The sequence below is a fragment of the Protomyctophum parallelum genome, assembly GCF_964188405.1.
Source record: "Protomyctophum parallelum genome assembly, chromosome: 10".
In the NCBI taxonomy this organism is placed as follows: Eukaryota; Metazoa; Chordata; class Actinopteri; order Myctophiformes; family Myctophidae; genus Protomyctophum; species Protomyctophum parallelum.
This window is the reverse complement of record NC_139704.1, coordinates 22,198,714-22,221,485: the sequence shown is the minus strand read 5'-3', so window position 1 is coordinate 22,221,485 and position 22,772 is coordinate 22,198,714.

Here is a 22,772-nt window from a genome sequence, read left to right as displayed (position 1 = left end):
GTTTGTCCTTGCAGGATCGGCCTTATTTCACCTCCGTCAGAGGCAGGAAGTCTGAATAGTCATGAAAAGAATCTGGTCAAGTAGTGGCCACTGGCCAGGCCTGTTATTGATATTTGATGCATTCCATGAATTGTTCCATATTACTGTTCCTATCCTATGTGACATAGGACCAGCACATACATTTTATTTATTGACTGGTTTTATCGGTTCCCCTTCTTGACAGACAGATATACAAACACAGTATAAACATATAAACCATTTAAATTGTATTGTGATGATGATGTATTGTGATCAGTTCCCTCTGCATCCCTCCCTAGCTGGCTCGCTCCCTTCACTTTTGTCCTTCCTTCCTACACTCTTCCTCAAGGTGACAAAGGAAAGGAGCCTATTCTGCCTGCTGAGACATGTTCAGGTGTCCTATGTCTTGATTCCCCTCCCTCGGAGTGCACTGCTCATTACCTGGTGGGGGGGAGGGGGCTACGTACGCCAACCTCCATTGCTGGTATCGAGGCGTCAATCACATTTGAGCCAATGACGGATCCGAACGGCAGTTTTAGGGGCGGAACAGGAAATGAGTAATGTGCTAATCCCTGGGGAGTGAATATTGTGTAAGAGTGCTCAATGTCTTAATGTTATGGTTTCTGATTCTGAGGGCAGGGTAATGAAATCCCCATCTGTGTTGGTGTGTGAAGATAATAGTCATACACAGACAGTGGATTAGTGTCCTTCTGACTTGGGTTGTAACAAGTAATTTATGACATTGTCACTGGAGGTTTATTTAAACAATTATGGCAAGAACAAACAGACAATAGTGCACTTGCTATGTGAAAAATAAATAGACTGGAACATAATTTGGAGCAATCGATTTCAGGTTTTTCCAACTATATTTGTAATTCATACTATAAAGGTTAAATGGGTCACCATGTTCCCTATGCTGTTCTTATACCTCCCTGCCTCTATGACATACCCTATCCCTCCTTTTTCTTCTCAAACCATTGTGTCTTTCAACTTATTCTTTCCAACATTTTATGACATCCTGCTTTACATTCTATGTAGAGTGTATCTCCTTTGTCACATAACTGTCCATCCGTTATGCTTATTTACCTAAATTATGACGGTGTACAAGCTCACAACATAATAGCTGTGAGCTTAGCTTTGTGATACCGTCGTACAGCGAAATATGAACTCACAGTAAAGAGCTGTATGTTGCCCACTTCAGTTTCACCCCATTGACCAGAAAGGCAAGGGAGTTTTTGTCAAAGATTAAAAGTTTCACCTGGCTCCAGGCTGTTCAGTAACTAAGAGGACACACAGGGCACAATCTGATGTCCACAGTTCTTTCCTCTATAAGTCTTTCTCAACACTTGCCCAGTAGACATACCATTAATCACATACCTCATTAATCACTCTTATTTATTTTCCTAATAGGCTAAATGAAAAATGGGCTTTCGCGCTTATGTACTTATTTGATAAGTTGAATTTAGCTCAAACCAGCTATGCTTCGAGGCAGCAACTTTTGCGAATAATAAAGAGTTAACTTGGATATGGTATTAGAAATAAGTAACTGACTGTAATGCATCATTCATTCCATATTTCTAAAACTGGACCTAGTCTGTTACAATTTCCTCCAACGAGGACTTAAGTTATAACAATTTTATAGTAAATGTGTGTATATTATACTTTTATAAAGGGATGAGGAAATGCTTCAGTTTCCACCCTTAGCCACCCTGCCGTTATGTCAATCATTGTTTATTAACTGCATTCGGTCTCCATCATCACTGCCATCGTCATAAGAAAGAATCTAAAACATTTCTTCATATTCTGCGGCAGCGGCGTTCCATGGGAAATAATTAATCATAAGAAATGCCCTCTCTCAGTTGCTATTATGCGGATACATCTATACTCATTGTCTCTTTTCTAAAATGTATGACTAACAAGTAAGAGCATAAATTAAAAGGTGATGTCACCTTTGGAATGCTGTTGACAAACAGAAATGCAATCTCCCACGCCCAGTCTTGTCTGTCTTTGTGATGTTAACTCAACAGTCTGTGTTAACATTCCTCACATTCCTATAGGAGCTCCTACATGTATATAAAAAAAAAGAATGACATTGTTGAGAATATCACCGCAATCTAATAAACACACAGATTACATTAGACCGGCCACACACCTAGGACTCACCTAACCCCTGCTCATTATGCTAGGGTGGCATGGCTCAGGGTAGAGGACAGAGGAATGGGCCTGGTTTTCCATACTCAAGGGACCAGTACTGTCAAAAGACTGAGGAACGCCCACGGGCACCATACAACACTGGAGGGAGCACCACTGACCTCATTCCCCCCAGATTTGGCGCAAACGGGGAAGTGCAACTAGTTGCACGCCGGCACTGTTCTGTAAATATACGTATATTGCTCCTAGTATTGGGGATTCCTATAGTATTGTATTTAAGCCCACGGTTCTTTGTTACCCTTCTAGCATTATCTAATAACTGTATTTGCAAACTGTTAATAAAGTATTCAATCAATGACAAAAAAATGAACTGTCTGAACTGAGTGGTACTGACACTGTACTGTACTGTACTGTACTGTACTGTACTGTACTGTACTGTACTGTACTGTACTGTACTGTACTGTACTGTACTGTACTGTACTGTACTGTACTGTACTGTACTGTACTGTACTGTACAAGCTCTCCTCCTGGCCTCTGTTTGTGTGTGTGTGTGTGTGTGTGTGTGTGTGTGTGTGTGTGTGTGTGCGTGCATGCGTGTGACGCTGTGCAACAGTGCCATCCAGTGGTATTGGCGAGGTGTTTCAGTTTTCCGTGCTCGGACACAGAGACAGACGTAGACATAGGGACAGACATTGCTGTCTATAGGAGTGGCTAGCACCAATGATAAACCTCTTCATCATACTGGTCTTAACCAGGCTACATGCTGCCCTTTTCTGTCCAGCATGTGTGTGTGTGTGTGTGTGTGTGTGTGTGTGTGTGTGTGTGTGTGTGTGTGTGTGTGTGTGTGTGTGTGTGACTGTGTGTGTGTGACTGTGTGTGTGTGTGTGTGTGTGTGTGTGTGTGTGTGTGTGTGTGTGTGTGTGTGTGTGTGTGTGTGTGTGTGTGTGTGGGTGGGTGTATATAGCCTACTAGCCTAATTCCCCATTTTCAACAGTTTATTTTACTATATTTTGATACTACCATTACAATGTAAACATATGTTTTCTCATGCCAATAAAGATCCTTTGAATTGAAATTGTGTGTGTGTGTGTGTGTGTGTGTGTGTGTGTGTGTGTGTGTGTGTGTGTGTGTGTGTGTGTGTGTGTGTGTGTGTGTGTGTGTGTGTGTGTGTGCGTGCGTGTGTGCGTGCGTGCATAGCATGTATGCATGAATGCCTCGGTGTGTAAATGGACACACCTTACCTACATGAGGTAGCGTTAGGGACTTAACAACACAGTGGAAGTACACTGCAAACACAGAATTGTCGTAAAATTATGTTTGTGACTCAGGTAATAAAAACCCTTATGCAACAAGAATATAAAGGAAAGACAAAACATCTGTGACAAAATTGTAAAAACCCAGCGACACAAGGAAAATGAGTGGATATTTGACTATACAGCACCACAGCACTGAATGTAAAGTATAATGGAAAAACAGCCAAATGTTAGTCAAATGCCAGGTTGCATGGAATGACAGAGACTGCACGTCTGACGAGGCTAGAAACAGGAAGTACCTGGTGTGTTAGGCATTCCTCGCTCCATACAACCCAAATTAATGATTGAGTGCCGTGATTTTTGTATTTATTCCAGTTTTTCATGTGTTTATGAGGTGACAGTACTTCATTAGACCCCTTGGTGTAGTTGTTATGTGCAAGGGGGTTTTCAACAGGTTGTCCGTGAAGGTATTGCATGTGGTCCCTGATCATGCATTTAGTAATGTAGCAAAGTGAAGATTTTGTATTTTCTTCCATGGAACAGTGCACGCTCATATAATGACATCACAATATCATCAGCTCACCTAACCCCTCCCCCTTTATCATACAACAACAGCTGTGGGTGCAGCTTCAGTTCAGGAGGTGGATCACCACCCACGCACCAGGCAAACCATGGGCATACAAATTATGTACAAAACTGAAATTTGTCTTGCGACCCATGCAGCCATGCATGGAGACCAGATGCACAACCATGCACATGAACCCTAGCTAGCATCCCTATCCTGGGCTATAAAAGTGAACAGGCAAAGATAGATGTATATAAAAAAAGAAACGAGGGGCCCTCGGTCAACAAAGGGGTCTAAGAAGTTAGTCTTCAATCATTCACTCAGCTCTGAGCTCACACACCTGCACACATCACTTTCAACAGGATCACCTCACACACAAGGTTACACAGTCACATAGGCATATACTGTAAATTATGGCATGTACATCATAAATGATGTACGATTCATAAATCATACATTATGAAAGGTACGGGGCATCTGTATGGTAGGCTATTTAAACAGAGTATTTTTTGCAAAACAATTACATTTAGAAGATTTAGAACACTTTCCTGGGGGTCTTTATGTGTGTAATAATATGTGGTTTTAGATATTTCAGTGTCTGATGTCATCGACACTGGGCTCACTTCCTTACTGAACTACAATTTCCATAATGCTTTGGTGCACTGCTACTCCTTGTGGATAGGGGGAGCTGTTTTACAGCCTGGGCACACTTGAACTTCCTCGTCATAGCTACTTCTATTTCCAGTATGATACCAAAATAAAATATGACTTGAATGATCACATTGCAAGTACAAACACTCTTATTTTGAAATGTGTGCCCGCTTTGAGAGGAAATAGGTGGCTATGGAACCCCGGCGTGGCTCCGTCTTTTGAGCTAATTTAGAACTTCCTGTCTGAGAGCTAGCTAATTTAAGACATCCGGTTGCCTTCAGAATAAAATAAGGTTATTTAATTAATAATTATTACATTACATTATTAGTATTATTATTACATTACAGTTATTGTAAAGACACACATTATGTTTCTGTGTAAAAATAAGTAATTAAATAACATCAAAAAGTTATCTAAATGGATAAATGCTATTCACTGGAGTGAATATTCTATTCTATTCTAAAAACGACTTATAAATCCTAAAGCCTTGTTTATACTTCACTGTGCAACGGTCCTATGCTGGACAATAGCAGATATGCAAACTCACAGCACATCTCATTCAAGACACTGAACTTGCAGATCTGCCATTTTTGAACACACTATAAAGTTAACCATTTATCATGCTGCTCTACGTGGCACTGCATTCTGTGACATTAAACCAAATGGCATTTTCCACTCTATGACACTACTGTTCTACATTTTTGTCTAATAAAATAGGCTATTAATTTAATCAATCAAACTGCATTAACTAACAGAGATACTACTAACCAAGCTATCCATGTCAACATGCTCTATAGGAGTCTCAATAACAGGTATAAGTAACGTTTAATGTTTAGTAATGTTTAATGTAGCAGAAGAGGCCATTCATTGAACAGAGTTTTGCACAATTTTAACATCCCAGATCGATTGAAATATGAATCTACTGTGCTGTGCTACACCATGATATATTAAGAGTACAATAACATTCCATTGTGAATATAAACCTATTAACCACAGTGTAATGCTAAAGGTTTCATCACAGGGCTGTCTGCTTCATGTAATATCATTAAAAGTGTTGTTGGTGACAGTTATATGAGTTGGAAGCATTAAGACCCATTTTAACCCTCAATGGCTTCCTTTCTGACAAATAACGTTATTGTAAAAAAAAAAAAAAGATTCACACGTTCATATGTAGCTATTTTGCATTAGAAGCGGATGGGACCAAGGGACCCGGATGTAACGTAAGAGGACTACAATAGATTCGCGGTTAAATCTCGCGGGCGTGGCCTCACACCGGAAGGAAGTGCCGCCGCCCTCAAATACGGAAGAGACGCGTGGAGGTAGGTTTGGTCAGTGTTTGTTTGGAACGTGCCACGTCACCATCGCGGGTCCGTCTTCGGAGCAAGTAAGTGATTAAATGTTATTTAATACTTAACGCTGTTGTTGTTTGTGTGTTCAAACGTCTATCACTTGAAGTTACTTGTTATGATGTTTATATATGATGTTTGTACGAAACTGTAAAACAGTGTTTCAGTAGCCGAATGGTTAGTGTCGAAGGTTTATAAACAACTATGCCCGGCCTCAATGTTTACTAACCGTCGACAGTACCCACTCGACTACCGAAACACGGCTTTAAAGAGTAGTATTTACATATCTAAACACAACAAGTAACTTCAAAAGTGATAACATGTTTGAGCCACGGACCACCATTTCACATTAATAGACTCTCACAATGGTGGTCAGTGGCTCAAATGGGTCTGAGAGACTAGATGGCCTCAAATGGTGGTCCGTGGCTCAAACGCTGAATAAATAATCGACTAGAGGTGAAAATAGTATTGTTTGGTAGGTAAAAGGACAAACATTCTGTGAAAATTGGCACGAAGCAACAAACATTCTTTGAAATTGGTGGGAAACGATCCCGGGCACTCATGTTAACAAAGCTCAGTCACTAACCACTATGCTACAATCAGCATTATATAATCAAAGGATCAAAAGTAGCAATCTTCTACATTCTCTAATTGTGTAGTTTTTTTGGAAATTAAGCAGATGCTTAACAACAATTGAACTATTGAGAGTGTAAAGATCTACTATTGGGGTCAATTTGGTTACCTAAATTAAATTGCTCTGTATTGTGACAGTAATCATTGCTATAGTGTGTGTTCAGTAACAGTGTTAAATAGCTCTATAGTGTGACAGTAATCATTGCTATAGTGTGTGTTCAGTAACAGTGTTAAATAGCTCTATATTGTGACAGTAATCATTGCTATAGTGTGTGTGTTCAGTAACAGTGTTAAATAGCTCTATATTGTGACAGTAATCATTGCTATAGTGTGTGTGTTCAGTAACAGTGTTAAATAGCTCTATATTGTGACAGTAATCATTGCTATAGTGTGTGTTCAGTAACAGTGTTAAATAGCTCTATAGTGTGACAGTAATCATTGCTATAGTGTGTGTTCAGTAACTTGCAACACAGCAGCCAAGTATATGCAGAACACATATACACGCATTTGACATAACACAAACAACAAGACAATTTACATACATAAAGACATGAAGAAAAGAGCAATATCCACCGCTTAGATTATCCTGTGGCTACTACAACTCCTGATTAAACCCTTTTCTATTTATTAAAGAGCTGGAGAGACAGGAATATTCCTGTTACTGAACACACACTATAGCAATTATTACTGTCACAATAACTTTGTACTTTTGCTACTGATGTTTGTGTGCAACATTTGAGCTGGTGTCAAGTCACCTTAATTCAAGTGATAGATTATATACAGGGGCATGCCATATGGTCTACCTGCACAGCCTTTGTGATTACTGGTAGATCACGATGTACCTTTTGGGCACCCCTGCAATACAGGATTCCTGTCCAGAATTGTTTTTTATTAAATATAGAGGGTTTAAGTGTAGGGTTTGTCATGTTGGTGTTCTCTATAACTTTTCGTCCTGGGCATGACGTTAAACTGTCCAGTGTAACTCCAAGTTACATGGGGTGGGTATGGTTTGAGAGTTTGTGATGCTCAGTTCTTTTTTTGCGTCTCGGTTCCTCAGGTGGAAGCTGCATAGTTGGGTTTTTGATGGGTTGGGTTTCAAGTGGCTGGTCGTTTGTTTAGATATTGAAAAGGAGGGGGGCGAGCGCGCTACCTTGTGGGAGGCCGTTCTTTTCGGCTTTCCATTTACTCCTCTGGTCATTTAACTGAACATAGAAGCGCCTGTTGTTGAGGAGGCTTTTCCTGACCATTGTGCGGTGTTGGACAGTGTCGTAGGCAGCAGAGAGATCTCTGAATGCTGCTCCAGTTATTTGTTTCCCCTCAAACCCATCCTCAATGTGTTGGGTGAGGTTGAGCTCTGTCCAGCACAGGAGCGGCTGGGACGGAAACCAGCTTGGTCTTTAGTCAGCTTGGTATCTATGAGGGGCAACAAGGCGTTGGAGTAGCAGCTTCTCATATAGCCTTGTAGGTGATGCAGAGGGAAATGGGTCGGTAGCTCTTTGTGGATAATGGGTCTATGCCAGGTTTAGGGATTGCAACAACGTTGGCCTTTTCCCAGACAGAAGGGATGGTTTTCTGTGCTATGCATGTGTTCAGCATCCCCACAAGCCAGGTCTTTGTGTTGGGTCCCAGGTGCTGTAACATTTCTGCCAGTAGGTCATCAATCCCTGCTGCTTTTCCGGGTTTCAACTTTCCCATTGCAGTTTCAAGTTCTTCTAGGTCGAAGGGTTTGGTTTGAGGGCTGGCTGATTGTGGTTGGTCTGATACCACTGTGCGATGGTATTCTCCTGTGGGTCGGTGGCGGTCTTGGTCACAACTGGTGGCCAACAGTTGTAACCAACACCGCCACCGACCCACATAGAATACCATCGCACAGTGGTATCAGACCAACCACAATCAGCCAGCCCTCAAACCAAACCCTTCGACTTAGAAGAACGTGAAACTGCAATGGGAAAGTTGAAACCCGGAAAAGCAGCAGGGATTGATGACCTACTGGCAGAAATGTTACAGCACCTGGGACCCAACGCAAGGACCTGGCTTGTGGGGATGCTGAACACATGCATAGCACAGAAAACCATCCCTTCTGTTTGGAAAAAGGCTGGAGTAGTTGCAATCCCTAAACCTGGCAAAGACCCATTATCCCCGAAGAGCTACCGACCCATTTCCCTCCTCTGCATCACCTACAAGCTCTATGAGAGGCACTACAATTTCTGAACAGACTATATTTACATCAATATGTCTGGGTCCCCACCTACTCACTCAGGGTTGACGTGTCACACCTGCAGTGATGGGAGGGGCACCAAAATGTGGTATTTTGATTGTTTAATGGGGGCACTCCCTTAGTATAAAAGTGTATGTTTTGTGTACACATGACCTGATGAAGATCAAATGGATCGAAACGCTGTCAGTATTTCAACAAAGAACGTCTTTCTTATACCTGTGGTGTGCGGGCTCCATCCAATACCTACACCAGTTGTGATGCAACAGAGTTTGCTGTGACCGTTGTGAATTATGGGTGGTGTGGTTTTTGCCAAGACGGTGGATTGTGGCCCATGCCTTCCTGCTGTTATTTGACATGTTGGTGTTCGCTATATCTTTTCGTCCTGGGCATGACGTTAAACTGTTCCGTTCGAGAGGACCAGCGACCCTCGAATGTAAACGGCCACGAAAGGAAATTATGTGTGTGTGAGGTGTTCTCTATAGGTTGGGTTTCAGGTGGTTGTATTGTAGTAGCTTGACATTTCTTGGAGGGCACTTTCAAGGACAGACTCAATCTTCTGGAAGTCTGCTTGTTGGGTCGTAATGCAGAGGTTGTCGGCGTAGATGAAACGCTGGCATTAGGCATTGGGTAGTGGCTGGTCGTTTGTGTAGATATTGAAAAGGAGGGGGGCGAGCACGCTACCTTGTTGGAGGCCGTTCTTTTGGGCTTTCCATTTACTCCTCTGGTCGTTTAACTGGACATAGAAGCGCCTGTTGTTGAGGAGGCTTTTCCTGACCATTGTGCAGTGTTGGACAGTGTCGTAGGCAGCAGAGAGATCTCTGAATGCTGCTCCAGTTATTTGTTTCCCCTCAAACCCATCCTCAATGTGTTGGGTGAGGTTGAGCTCTGTCCAGCACAGGAGTGGCTGGGACGGAAACCAGCTTGGTCTTTAGTCAGCTTGGTATCTATGAGTGGCAACAAGGCGTTGGAGTAGCAGCTTCTCATATAGCCTTGTAGGTGATGCAGAGGGAAATGGGTCGGTAGCTCTTTGTGGATAATGGGTCTTTGCCAGGTTTAGGGATTGCAACCACTTTGGCCTTTTCCCAGACAGAAGGGATGGTTTTCTGTGCTATGCATGTGTTCAGCATCCCCACAAGCCAGGTCTTTGCGTTGGGTCCCAGGTGCTGTAACATTTCTGCCAGTAGGTCATCAATCCCTGCTGCTTTTCCGGGTTTCAACTTTCCCATTGCAGTTTCAAGTTCTTCTAGGTCGAAGGGTTTGGTTTGAGGGCTGGCTGATTGTGGTTGGTCTGATACCACTGTGCGATGGTATTCTCCTGTGGGTCGGTGGCGGTCTTGGTCACAACTGGTGGCCAACAGTTGTAACCAACACCGCCACCGACCCACATAGAATACCATCGCACAGTGGTATCAGACCAACCACAATCAGCCAGCCCTCAAACCAAACCCTTCGACTTAGAAGAACGTGAAACTGCAATGGGAAAGTTGAAACCCGGAAAAGCAGCAGGGATTGATGGCATACTGGCAGAAATGATACAGCACCTGGGACCTATCGCAAGGACCTGGCTTGTGGGGATGCTGAACACATGCATAGCACAGAAAACCATCCCTTCTGTTTGGAAAAAGGCTGGAGTAGTTGCAATCCCTAAACCTGGCAAAGACCCATTATCCCCGAAGAGCTACCGACCCATTTCCCTCCTCTGCATCACCTACAAGCTCTATGAGAGGCACTACAATTTCTGAACAGACTATATTTACATCAATATGTCTGGGTCCCCACCTACTCACTCAGGGTTGACGTGTCACACCTGCAGTGATGGGAGGGGCACCAAAATGTGGTATTTTGATTGTTTAATGGGGGCACTCCCTTAGTATAAAAGTGTATGTTTTGTGTACACATGACCTGATGAAGATCAAATGGATCGAAACGCTGTCAGTATTTCAACAAAGAACGTCTTTCTTATACCTGTGGTGTGCGGGCTCCATCCAATACCTACACCAGTTGTGATGCAACAGAGTTTGCTGTGACCGTTGTGAATTATGGGTGGTGTGGTTTTTGCCAAGACGGTGGATTGTGGCCCATGCCTTCCTGCTGTTATTTGACATGTTGGTGTTCTCTATATCTTTTCGTCCTGGGCATGACGTTAAACTGTTCCGTTCGAGAGGACCAGCGACCCTCGAATGTAAACGGCCACGAAAGGAAATTATGTGTGTGTGAGGTGTTCTCTATAGGTTGGGTTTCAGGTGGTTGTATTGTAGTAGCTTGACATTTCTTGGAGGGCACTTTCAAGGACAGACTCAATCTTCTGGAAGTCTGCTTGTTGGGTCGTAATGCAGAGGTTGTCGGCGTAGATGAAACGCTGGCATTAGGCATTGGGTAGTGGCTGGTCGTTTGTGTAGATATTGAAAAGGAGGGGGGCGAGCACGCTACCTTGTTGGAGGCCGTTCTTTTGGGCTTTCCATTTACTCCTCTGGTCATTTAACTGGACATAGAAGCGCCTGTTGTTGAGGAGGCTTTTCCTGACCATTGTGCGGTGTTGGACAGTGTCGTAGGCAGCAGAGAGATCTCTGAATGCTGCTCCAGTTATTTGTTTCCCCTCAAACCCATCCTCAATGTGTTGGGTGAGGTTGAGCTCTGTCCAGCACAGGAGCGGCTGGGACGGAAACCAGCTTGGTCTTTAGTCAGCTTGGTATCTATGAGTGGCAACAAGGCGTTGGAGTAGCAGCTTCTCATATAGCCTTGTAGGTGATGCAGAGGGAAATGGGTCGGTAGCTCTTTGTGGATAATGGGTCTTTGCCAGGTTTAGGGATTGCAACCACTTTGGCCTTTTCCCAGACAGAAGGGATGGTTTTCTGTGCTATGCATGTGTTCAGCATCCCCACAAGCCAGGTCTTTGCGTTGGGTCCCAGGTGCTGTAACATTTCTGCCAGTAGGTCATCAATCCCTGCTGCTTTTCCGGGTTTCAACTTTCCCATTGCAGTTTCAAGTTCTTCTAGGTCGAAGGGTTTGGTTTGAGGGCTGGCTGATTGTGGTTGGTCTGATACCACTGTGCGATGGTATTCTCCTGTGGGTCGGTGGCGGTCTTGGTCACAACTGGTGGCCAACAGTTGTAACCAACACCGCCACCGACCCACATAGAATACCATCGCACAGTGGTATCAGACCAACCACAATCAGCCAGCCCTCAAACCAAACCCTTCGACTTAGAAGAACGTGAAACTGCAATGGGAAAGTTGAAACCCGGAAAAGCAGCAGGGATTGATGGCATACTTGCAGAAATGATACAGCACCTGGGACCTATCGCAAGGACCTGGCTTGTGGGGATGCTGAACACATGCATAGCACAGAAAACCATCCCTTCTGTTTGGAAAAAGGCTGGAGTAGTTGCAATCCCTAAACCTGGCAAAGACCCATTATCCCCGAAGAGCTACCGACCCATTTCCCTCCTCTGCATCACGTCTTTCTTATACCTGTGGTGTGCGGGCTCCATCCAATACCTACACCAGTTGTGATGCAACAGAGTTTGCTGTGACCGTTGTGAATTATGGGTGGTGTGGTCTTTGCCAAGACGGTGGATTGTGGCCCATGCCTTCCTGCTGTTATTTGTCATTATGGTGTTCTCTATATCTTTTCGTCCTGGGCATGACGTTAAACTGTTCCGTTCGAGAGGACCGGCGACCCTCGAATGTAAACGGCCACGAAAGGAAACTGTGTGTGTGAGGTGTTCTCTATCATTTCATTCCAGACTTCACTGTCTATCTCCTGTGTTTCCCATTCATCTTGAGCGTTACACAGTCGTCTGATGTGCGGGGGGAGGTGCCGGCTAGCGCATAAAGGCACGGACGGGACAGGTGTTGTCTTGACCCATCCCGTGATGATGCGACAGGTGTCATTTAGGGCTGTGTCGACCAATTTGGTGTGACGTGATCGGCTCCAGCTTGAGCAGGCATACTCTGCTGTAGAGAAAGACAGGGCCATGGCAGTTGCACGGATTGTTTGTGGGTCTGCGCCCCACTTGGGAGTTCACTAGTTTTCACAGGATGTTATTGTGGGTGTTGACCGTGGCTTTTGTGTTCTCCAGGTGTTTTTTTGAAGAAGAGTGTCCTGTCCAGTGTAACTCCAAGATACATGGGGTGGTTATGGTTGGAGAGTTTGTGACCATCCCAAGTGACGCTCAGTTCTTTTCTCGCGTCTCGGTTCCTCAGGTGGAAGCTGCATAGTTGGGTTTGTGTGTCTTTCTTTTTCTGTCTTTCTTTCTTAGGACGGAGATCAAGGTAGACGCCATAGGAAGGCTCAACACTAGCCGATGCCCCTAGAGATCCATCCCAAAGCTTCCCTCAGGGAGCACAGCAAGCCAGCTAGCCAGCAAGCCTGCCCAGTCAGCCAACGCAGCCAGTCAGCTCCGCCAGTCAGCCAGTGTAGAAAGTCAGGCTGCCAAGCCAGAGCATATCAGCCCTTGCAGTCAGCCATTGCAGCCATACCAGCCTTGCTCAGTCAGCTCAGCCAGGCCTCTCTTGAGGCCTGGCTCTCTGTCTGCCTGGCCCGGTCTGCCCTGCCCTGCCTTGCAGCAACAGAACCAGCCTTTCTGGAAAGCCAGCCAGCTCAGAATGCGAGCTGAGCAAGCCAGTGCAGCAGCAAGCCCAGACTAGGTTACCGCAGCCTTACTGTGCAGCCACAGCCACTCAGTCTAGACCAGCAGGAGCTGGCCAGGCTCCAACCCTTGCAGCGCAGCCTTAGGCCGGACAGTCCCCCTGCCTGCACTTTGTTGCCTTCCTGGCCTGTCTGCCTGCCTAGGCGCCTCGGTCTTCCTGTCTGTCTGCCTTGGCCTGCCAGTCTGAAACTGGTTTAGACTAACTGCGTGCTTGCCAGCTGCGCTGGCTTGCTGAGCTCGTATTCTGAGCTGGCTGGCTTGCCAGCAAGGCTGGTTCTGTTGCTGCAAGGCAGGGCGGGGCAGACCGGTCCAGGCAGACAGAGAGCCAGGCCTCGAGAGAGGCCTGGCTGAGCTGACTGAGCAAGGCTGGTATGGCTACAATGGTTGACTGCAAGGGCTGATGTGCGCTGGCTTGGCAGCCTGACTTTCTACACTGGCTGACTGGCGGAGCTGGCTGGCTGCGTTGGCTGACTGGGCGGGCTTGCTGGCTAGCTGGCTTGCTGGACTCCCTGAGGGAAGCTTTGGGATGGATCTCTAGGGGCATCGGCTTGTGTTGAGCCTTCCAACGGCGTCTACCTTGATCTTCGTCCTAAGAAAGAAAGACAGAAAAAGAAACACACACACAAACTCAACTATGCAGCTTCCACATGAGGAAGGCAGGCAGGCACGCAGGCAGGCACAAGCTGCCTGCGTGCTTGCTTCGCCCTCCAGTTGCTGCTCCAGTTATTTGTTTTCCCTCAAACCCATCCTCAATGTGTTGGGTGAGGTTGAGCTCTGTCCAGCACAGGACGGGACGGAAACCAGCTTGGTCTTTAGTCAGCTTGGTGTCTATGAGTGGTATGAGGCGTTGGAGTAGCAGCCTCTCTTGTAGGTGATGCAGAGGAGGGAAATGGGTCGGTAGCTCTTTGAGGATGATGGGTCTTTGCCAGGTTTGGGGATTGCAACCACTTTGGCTTTTCTCCAGACAGAAGGGATGGTTTTCTGTGCCATGCATGTGTTCAGCATCCCCACGAGCCAGGTCTTTGCGTTAGGTTCCAGGTGCTGTATAATTTCTGCCAGTATGTCATCAATCCCTGCTGCTTTTCCGGGTTTCAACTTTCCCATTGCAGTTTTGAGTTCTTCTAGGTCGAAGGGTTTGGTTTGAGGGCTGGCTGATTGTGGTTGGTCTGATACCACTGTGCGATGGTATTCTCCTGTGGGTCGTGGCGGTGTTGGTTACGACTGTTGGCCACCAGTTGTGATGCAACAGAGTTCGCTGTGACCGTTGTGAATTATGGGTGGCTCCCTGAGGTCCTTGATCGCCATTGGGTCCAACAGTGGTCATTGAAGCGTGCACACACATGCACACATGCACCTACACACACAGGGGCACATGCGTATGCACACCTGGACCTTTAAATGAACAACAACACAAAAACTAAGGCACTGGTGTCGGACTTCTGGTTTACCGGAACGGGGTTCAACTCCCTGCAGTGCCCTGCTCAATGTGTTGTATTTCATTCATTGGTCCATGGTCTCAGGTCATTGAGCGGCACGCTATAGTGTGCGATTCTTCATCATTGTTGAGGATTTTTTTAAGGTGAAAATCAAGGAAAAGCAAAAGGCTATAGTCCATGGTCACGGACCGCATACTGGTCAAGGTCATTTATACTGGTGAAGATCATTTACTAGTCTTCTAAAGGTCATTTATACTGGTGAAGATCATTTACTAGTCTTCTAAAGGTCATTTATACTGGTCAAGGTCAATTACTAGTCTCATGAAGGTAATTTATACTGGTCATAGTCATATACTGGTCACGGTCATTTCTACTGGTGAAGGTCATTTATACTGGTCAAGGTCATTTGTACTTGTCAAGGTCATTTATACTGGTCAAGGTCATTTACTAGTCTTATTGAAGGTAATTTATACTGCTCAAGGTCATTGATATTGGTCAAGGTCATTAAGTGGCACGCTATAGTGCGCGATTCTTCATCATTGTTGAGGATTTGAAAAAAGGTTAAATTGCAGAAAAGCGAAAGGCTAAAGTCCATGGTCACGGAGGGCATACTATAGTATGTTGTTTTTCTTTTTTTTGGTGGTGTGCGGGCTCCATCCAATAACTACACCAGTTGTGATGCAATAGAGTTTGCTGTGACCGTTGTGAATTATGGGTGGTGTGGTCTTTGCCAAGACGGTGGATTGTGGCCCATGCCTTCCTGCTGTTATTTGTCATGTTGGTGTTCTCTATATCTTTTCGTCCTGGGCATGACGTTAAACTGTTCCGTTCGAGAGGACCGGCGACCCTCGAATGTAAACAGGTGTTGGGACAGGGTCAGGTGTTGTCTTGATGCATCCTATGATGATGCCACAGGTGTCATTTAGGGCTGTGTCGACCAATTTGGTGTGACGGGATAGGCTTGTAGGTGATGCAGAGGAGGGAAATGGGTCGGTAGCTCTTTGGGGATAATGGGTCTTTGCCAGGTTTAGGGATTGCAACCACTTTGGCCTTTTTCCAGACAGAAGGGATGGTTTTCTGTGCTATGCATGTGTTCAGCATCCCCACAAGCCAGGTCTTTCCGTTAGGTCCCAGGTGCTGTATCATTTCTGCTAGTAGGTCATCAATCCCTGCTGCTTTTCCGGGTTTCAACTTTCCCATTGCAGTTTCACGTTCTTCTAGGTCGAAGGGTTTGGTTTGAAGGCTGGCTGATTGTGGTTGGTCTGATACCACTGTGCGATGGTATTCTCCTGTGGGTTGGTGGCGGTCTTGGTCACAACTGGTGGCCAACAGTTGTAACCAACACCGCCACCGACCCACATAGAATACCATCGCACAGTGGTATCAGACCAACCATAATCAGCCATCACTCAAACCAAACCCTTCGACCTAGAAGAACTTGAAACTGCAATGGGAAAGTTGAAACCCGGAAAAGCAGCAGGGATTGATGACCTACTGGCAGAAATGATACAGCACCTGGGACCTAACTCAAGGCCCTGGCTTGTGGGGATGCTGAACACATGCACAGCACAGAAAACCACCCCTTCTGTCTGGAAAAAGGCCAAAGTGGTTGCAATCCCTAAACCTGGCAAAGACCCATTATCCCCGAAGAGCTACCGACCCATTTCCCTCCTCTGCATCACGTCTTTCTTATACCTGTGGTGTGCGGGCTCCATCCAATACCTACACTAGTTGTGATGCAACAGAATTTGCTGTGACCGTTGTGAATTATGGGTGGTGTGGTCTTTGCCAAGACGGTGGATTGTGGCCCATGCCTTCCTGCTGTTATTTGTCATTTGTCATTATGGTGTTCTCTATATCTTTTCGTCCTGGGCATGACGTTAAACTGTTCCGTTTGAGAGGACCGGCGACCCTCGAATGTAAACAGCCACGAAAGGAAACTGTGTGTGTGAGGTGTTCTCTATCATTTCATTCCAGACTTCACTGTCTATCTCCTGTGTTTTCCATTCATCTTGAGCGTTACACAGTCGTCTGATGTGCGGGGGGAGGTGCCGGCTAGCGCATAAAGGCACGGACGGGACAGGTGTTTTCTTGACCCATCCCGTGATGATGCGACAGGTGTCATTTAGGGCTGTGTCGACCAATTTGGTGTGACGTGATCGGCTCCAGCTTGAGCAGGAATACTCTGCTGTAGAGAAAGACAGGGCCATGGCAGTTGCACGGATTGTTTGTGGGTCTGCGCCCCACTTGGGAGTTCACTAGTTTTCACAGGATGTTATTGTGGGTGTTGACCGTGGCTTTTGTGTTCTCCAGGTGTTTTTTTGAAGAAGAGTGTCCTGTCCAGTGTAACTCCAAGATACATGGGGTGGGTATGGTTGGAGAGTTTGTGACCATCCCAAGTGACGCTCAGTTCTTTTCTCGCGTCTCGGTTCCTCAGGTGGAAGCTGCATAGTTGGGTTTGTGTGTCTTTCTTTTTCTGTCTTTCTTTCTTAGGACGGAGATCAAGGTAGACGCCATAGGAAGGCTCAACACTAGCCGATGCCCCTAGAGATCCATCCCAAAGCTTCCCTCAGGGAGCACAGCAAGCCAGCTAGCCAGCAAGCCTGCCCAGTCAGCCAACGCAGCCAGTCAGCTCCGCCAGTCAGCCAGTGTAGAAAGTCAGGCTGCCAAGCCAGAGCATATCAGCCCTTGCAGCCATACCAGCCTTGCTCAGTCAGCTCAGCCAGGCCTCTCTTGAGGCCTGGCTCTCTGTCTGCCTGGCCCGGTCTGCCCTGCCCTGCCTTGCAGCAACAGAACCAGCCTTTCTGGAAAGCCAGCCAGCTCAGAATGCGAGCTGAGCAAGCCAGTGCAGCAGCAAGCCCAGACTAGGTTACCGCAGCCTTACTGTGCAGCCACAGCCACTCAGTCTAGACCAGCAGGAGCTGGCCAGGCTCCAACCCTTGCAGCGCAGCCTTAGGCCGGACAGTCCCCCTGCCTGCACTTTGTTGCCTTCCTGGCCTGTCTGCCTGCCTAGGCGCCTCGGTCTTCCTGTCTGTCTGCCTTGGCCTGCCAGTCTGAAACTGGTTTAGACTAACTGCGTGCTTGCCAGCTGCGCTGGCTTGCTGAGCTCGTATTCTGAGCTGGCTGGCTTGCCAGCAAGGCTGGTTCTGTTGCTGCAAGGCAGGGCGGGGCAGACCGGGCCAGGCAGACAGAGAGCCAGGCCTCGAGAGAGGCCTGGCTGAGCTGACTGAGCAAGGCTGGTATGGCTACAATGGTTGACTGCAAGGGCTGATGTGCGCTGGCTTGGCAGCCTGACTTTCTACACTGGCTGACTGGCGGAGCTGGCTGGCTGCGTTGGCTGACTGGGCGGGCTTGCTGGCTAGCTGGCTTGCTGGACTCCCTGAGGGAAGCTTTGGGATGGATCTCTAGGGGCATCGGCTTGTGTTGAGCCTTCCAACGGCGTCTACCTTGATCTTCGTCCTAAGAAAGAAAGACAGAAAAAGAAACACACACACAAACTCAACTATGCAGCTTCCACATGAGGAAGGCAGGCAGGCACGCAGGCAGGCACAAGCTGCCTGCGTGCTTGCTTCGCCCTCCAGTTGCTGCTCCAGTTATTTGTTTTCCCTCAAACCCATCCTCAATGTGTTGGGTGAGGTTGAGCTCTGTCCAGCACAGGACGGGACGGAAACCAGCTTGGTCTTTAGTCAGCTTGGTGTCTATGAGTGGTATGAGGCGTTGGAGTAGCAGCCTCTCTTGTAGGTGATGCAGAGGAGGGAAATGGGTCGGTAGCTCTTTGAGGATGATGGGTCTTTGCCAGGTTTGGGGATTGCAACCACTTTGGCTTTTCTCCAGACAGAAGGGATGGTTTTCTGTGCCATGCATGTGTTCAGCATCCCCACGAGCCAGGTCTTTGCGTTAGGTTCCAGGTGCTGTATAATTTCTGCCAGTATGTCATCAATCCCTGCTGCTTTTCCGGGTTTCAACTTTCCCATTGCAGTTTTGAGTTCTTCTAGGTCGAAGGGTTTGGTTTGAGGGCTGGCTGATTGTGGTTGGTCTGATACCACTGTGCGATGGTATTCTCCTGTGGGTCGTGGCGGTGTTGGTTACGACTGTTGGCCACCAGTTGTGATTAGTATAAAAGGTAGGTGGCTAGCGCACATCCAGTTCTTGTCTGGTGCTGGACTAAAGTAAATACAATGAAGAGAGGAGAGTCCGCACACAGATTTGCTCCAAGGTGTTTGCTTTTTATTCAAAACACCATCATTAATACACAACATCACCAGTTGTGATGCAACAGAGTTCGCTGTGACCGTTGTGAATTATGGGTGGCTCCCTGAGGTCCTTGATCGCCATTGGGTCCAACAGTGGTCATTGAAGCGTGCACACACATGCACACATGCACCTACACACACAGGGGCACATGCGTATGCACACCTGGACCTTTAAATGAACAACAACACAAAAACTAAGGCACTGGTGTCGGACTTCTGGTTTACCGGAACGGGGTTCAACTCCCTGCAGTGCCCTGCTCAATGTGTTGTATTTCATTCATTGGTCCATGGTCTCAGGTCATTGAGCGGCACGCTATAGTGTGCGATTCTTCATCATTGTTGAGGATTTTTTAAAGGTGAAAATCAAGGAAAAGCAAAAGGCTATAGTCCATGGTCACGGACCGCATACTGGTCAAGGTCATTTATACTGGTGAAGATCATTTATTAGTCTTCTAAAGGTCATTTATACTGGTGAAGATCATTTACTAGTCTTCTAAAGGTCATTTATACTGGTCAAGGTCATTTACTAGTCTCATGAAGGTAATTTATACTGGTCAGTCATATACTGGTCACGGTCATTTATACTGGTCAAGGTCATTTGTACTTGTCAAGGTCATTTATACTGGTCAAGGTCATTTACTAGTCTTATTGAAGGTCATTTATACTGCTCAAGGTTATTGATCAATATCAATGACCTTGATGACCCCAAGGTCATTAAGTGGCATGCTATAGTGCGCGATTCTTCATCATTGTTCACGATTTGAAAAAAGGTTAAATCGCGGAAAAGCGAAAGGCTATATAGTCCATAGTCTCGGAGGGCATACAAAAATGTGTGGTGCTATACAGGCCGTTCTGGAAAATTTGGGACAGAGGTTCATCGTTGGCATCCAGGGAGTGTGTGTGCAAAATTTGGCATCGACCGGGTTAATGGTGCTGGAGATTAGCTGTTAACAAACTGACGGACACACACACACACACACACACTCACTCAGAGTGCAAAACATACTCTATCCCCATGGCTTTGGCCTGGTGCCATACCGTTATTAATTATTGCCTACAATGTCAATTGTGAAATTACTTTACCGTTGCAATGCAAAATTTACATTTCAACGAATGGACCTCGTAAAACAAAACAAAAACCAAGGCACTGGTTGTGGTACTTCTGGTTTACCGGAATGGGGTTCAACTCCCTGCAGTGCTCTGCTCAATTTGTTGTATTTACATGGTTCATTTTTATTTTCTGCTCATTGTGTTGCCTTTTCATAGATGATAACCCCCAGGTTCTTTAATGTGTTTGCACTCCCTACAGTTAGGTTACCAAGTCTATTTATTTATTATTTCTGTTCACTAGAACTAGAACCAATTACCAAAGTAGGCTTTCTAATGACACAACTCGCCTTTGTTTTTATGTGTAGCAAAAACGTTCTTTTTATTTACGCCAAAGAGTAGAGGCTGGTCTGCATTCATGCGAGCGGGGAAGTTTAGAGTAACATAGCTCTAAATGAAACGCATTAGAGCTATGGACCAGAGCTAGTAGTCATAGCACTTCATGGTATATGCATAGTTTATATAGTTTCATTATAGATATATTAAACAGAGAGGACACAGAGTGGGGTGTGGTACAGGACATCTCCCCGAACGCGTGGGTATACTGCATCTACAAGTAGTACAAGATAAATTGAAACCATTGACACCTACTTCGATGGTTCAGTTGTCATCTATGCCGGGGAATTTAGCAGCTCTCATTCAAGCCTTTTTTCAAAATCCAGGTCACACATTTGATTGCAAAACAATCTGTGGTGTCACTCAACAACTAGTGAATAGCATCTTACTTGGCCTTAGGAATGCACAATGACCCATTAGATTTTATACACAAACTAGTAGTTTGGTTGAGTATGTGTGGTGTCCACACAGTTGTTCAAGCAAAACATACAGACATCTGTACATTCTGTGCCTGGACAGTTGAAAGCAATTAACAGAACAATAACGGAGGACAATTTGGAAGAAGATGATGATGATGTGGTTTTATGCAATGAAAGTCTAAATGACAATATGTGTGAAGCTATACCATTACCAATTCTAACATTTCTACAACAGACATCTGCTATCAAAAAATGTCACACACGGCTTGAAGAAGCAGCAGCGCAGGACTCAACATTTAGACGGAAACTTGAGAAATTCAATCTAGCCAACACATCAGTGTCATTAGTGTCTCAGAAATGTTCTAGGACAGAAGTATGCACCATATTAAATAGATTTGTAGAATACACACTTCGGTCTCCTTTCCTTGGAGATGACCTGCTTTGCCTGAAAAGTCTTAGTCTGTATAGTTGTACTCAATGTGGTGACAAGGCCTTACCATCTACAAAGAACATGTCACAATTCATAGTGCAGCCACTTGACGTGTCACAAAAAGGCATCTTAGACACTATTGCACAAATATTACCTGCTCAATCTGAACAATGTGAAACATGTCAGCAGGAAAAGAGCTTATCAACATATGAAGTAATTAACAGCCCACAGACCTTACTTCTCCTGTTAAGAGCTGGCACAAGAATTCCAAAAACGTTCAATTTATCCTGTCTGTACCACCAAAATGAGTATGCTTTGACCAGTATGTGTGTATTTTTCGACAGGCCACCATATGCGTCATTGTACATCCTTAAAGATCATAAATGGCATATCTGGACAAATGAATCGAATGACACAGCAGGCTATACCTTTGAGCTGATGCAAAGAACATCCGCTCGACAGCACACAAAGACAGTAGTCACAGGTAGTTTCTATGTCGTGTCATACGAGAAAATAAACAGTCGAGAAATAATCAAGTTTCGTCAGGACAAACAAATGCATAAATGCACAGACAGATGCAATCAACGCACACAAGTGACACCCATTCCAAAGCTAGAGGTAACTCCTTGACCTGACTTAGCTTGCGTAGAGAAAGTGATTTCATGTCAATGCCCCAAGGCACAGCACTTTTTTGAGCGTTGACCCCAGTAGAAGGTCTGCTGCTGTGAATTTTACACCTCTCTCGCTTAGCGGAGAGTGGGGTGTGGTAGAGGACATCTCCCCGAACACGTGGGTATGTCCAGATAGTTGCCTCGCGGAGGCCTCTTTGTCCAGTGTCCATTCTGGGTCCGGAAACGGTACTTTTTGTCAGCATTGACCCCAGTAGAAGGTCTGCTGCTGTGAATTTTACACCTCTCCCGCTTAGCGGAGAGTGTGGTGTGGTAGAGGACATCTCCCCGAACGCGTGGGTATGTCCAGATAGTTGCCTCGCGGAGGCCTCTTTGTCCAGTGTCCATTCTGGGTCCGGAAACTGTACTTTTTTCAGCGTTGACCACAGTAGAAGGTCTGCTGCTGTGAATTTTACACCTCTCCCGCTTAGCGGAGAGTGGGGTGTGGTACAGGACATCTCCCCGAACGCGTGGGTATGTCCAGATAGTTGCCTCACGGAGCCGTCTTTTGTCCAGTGTCCATTCTGGGTCCGGAAACGGTACTTTTTGTCAGCCTTGACCCCAGTAGAAGGTCTGCTGCTGTGAATTTTACACCTCTCCCGCTTAGCGGAGAGTGTGGTGTGGTAGAGGACATCTC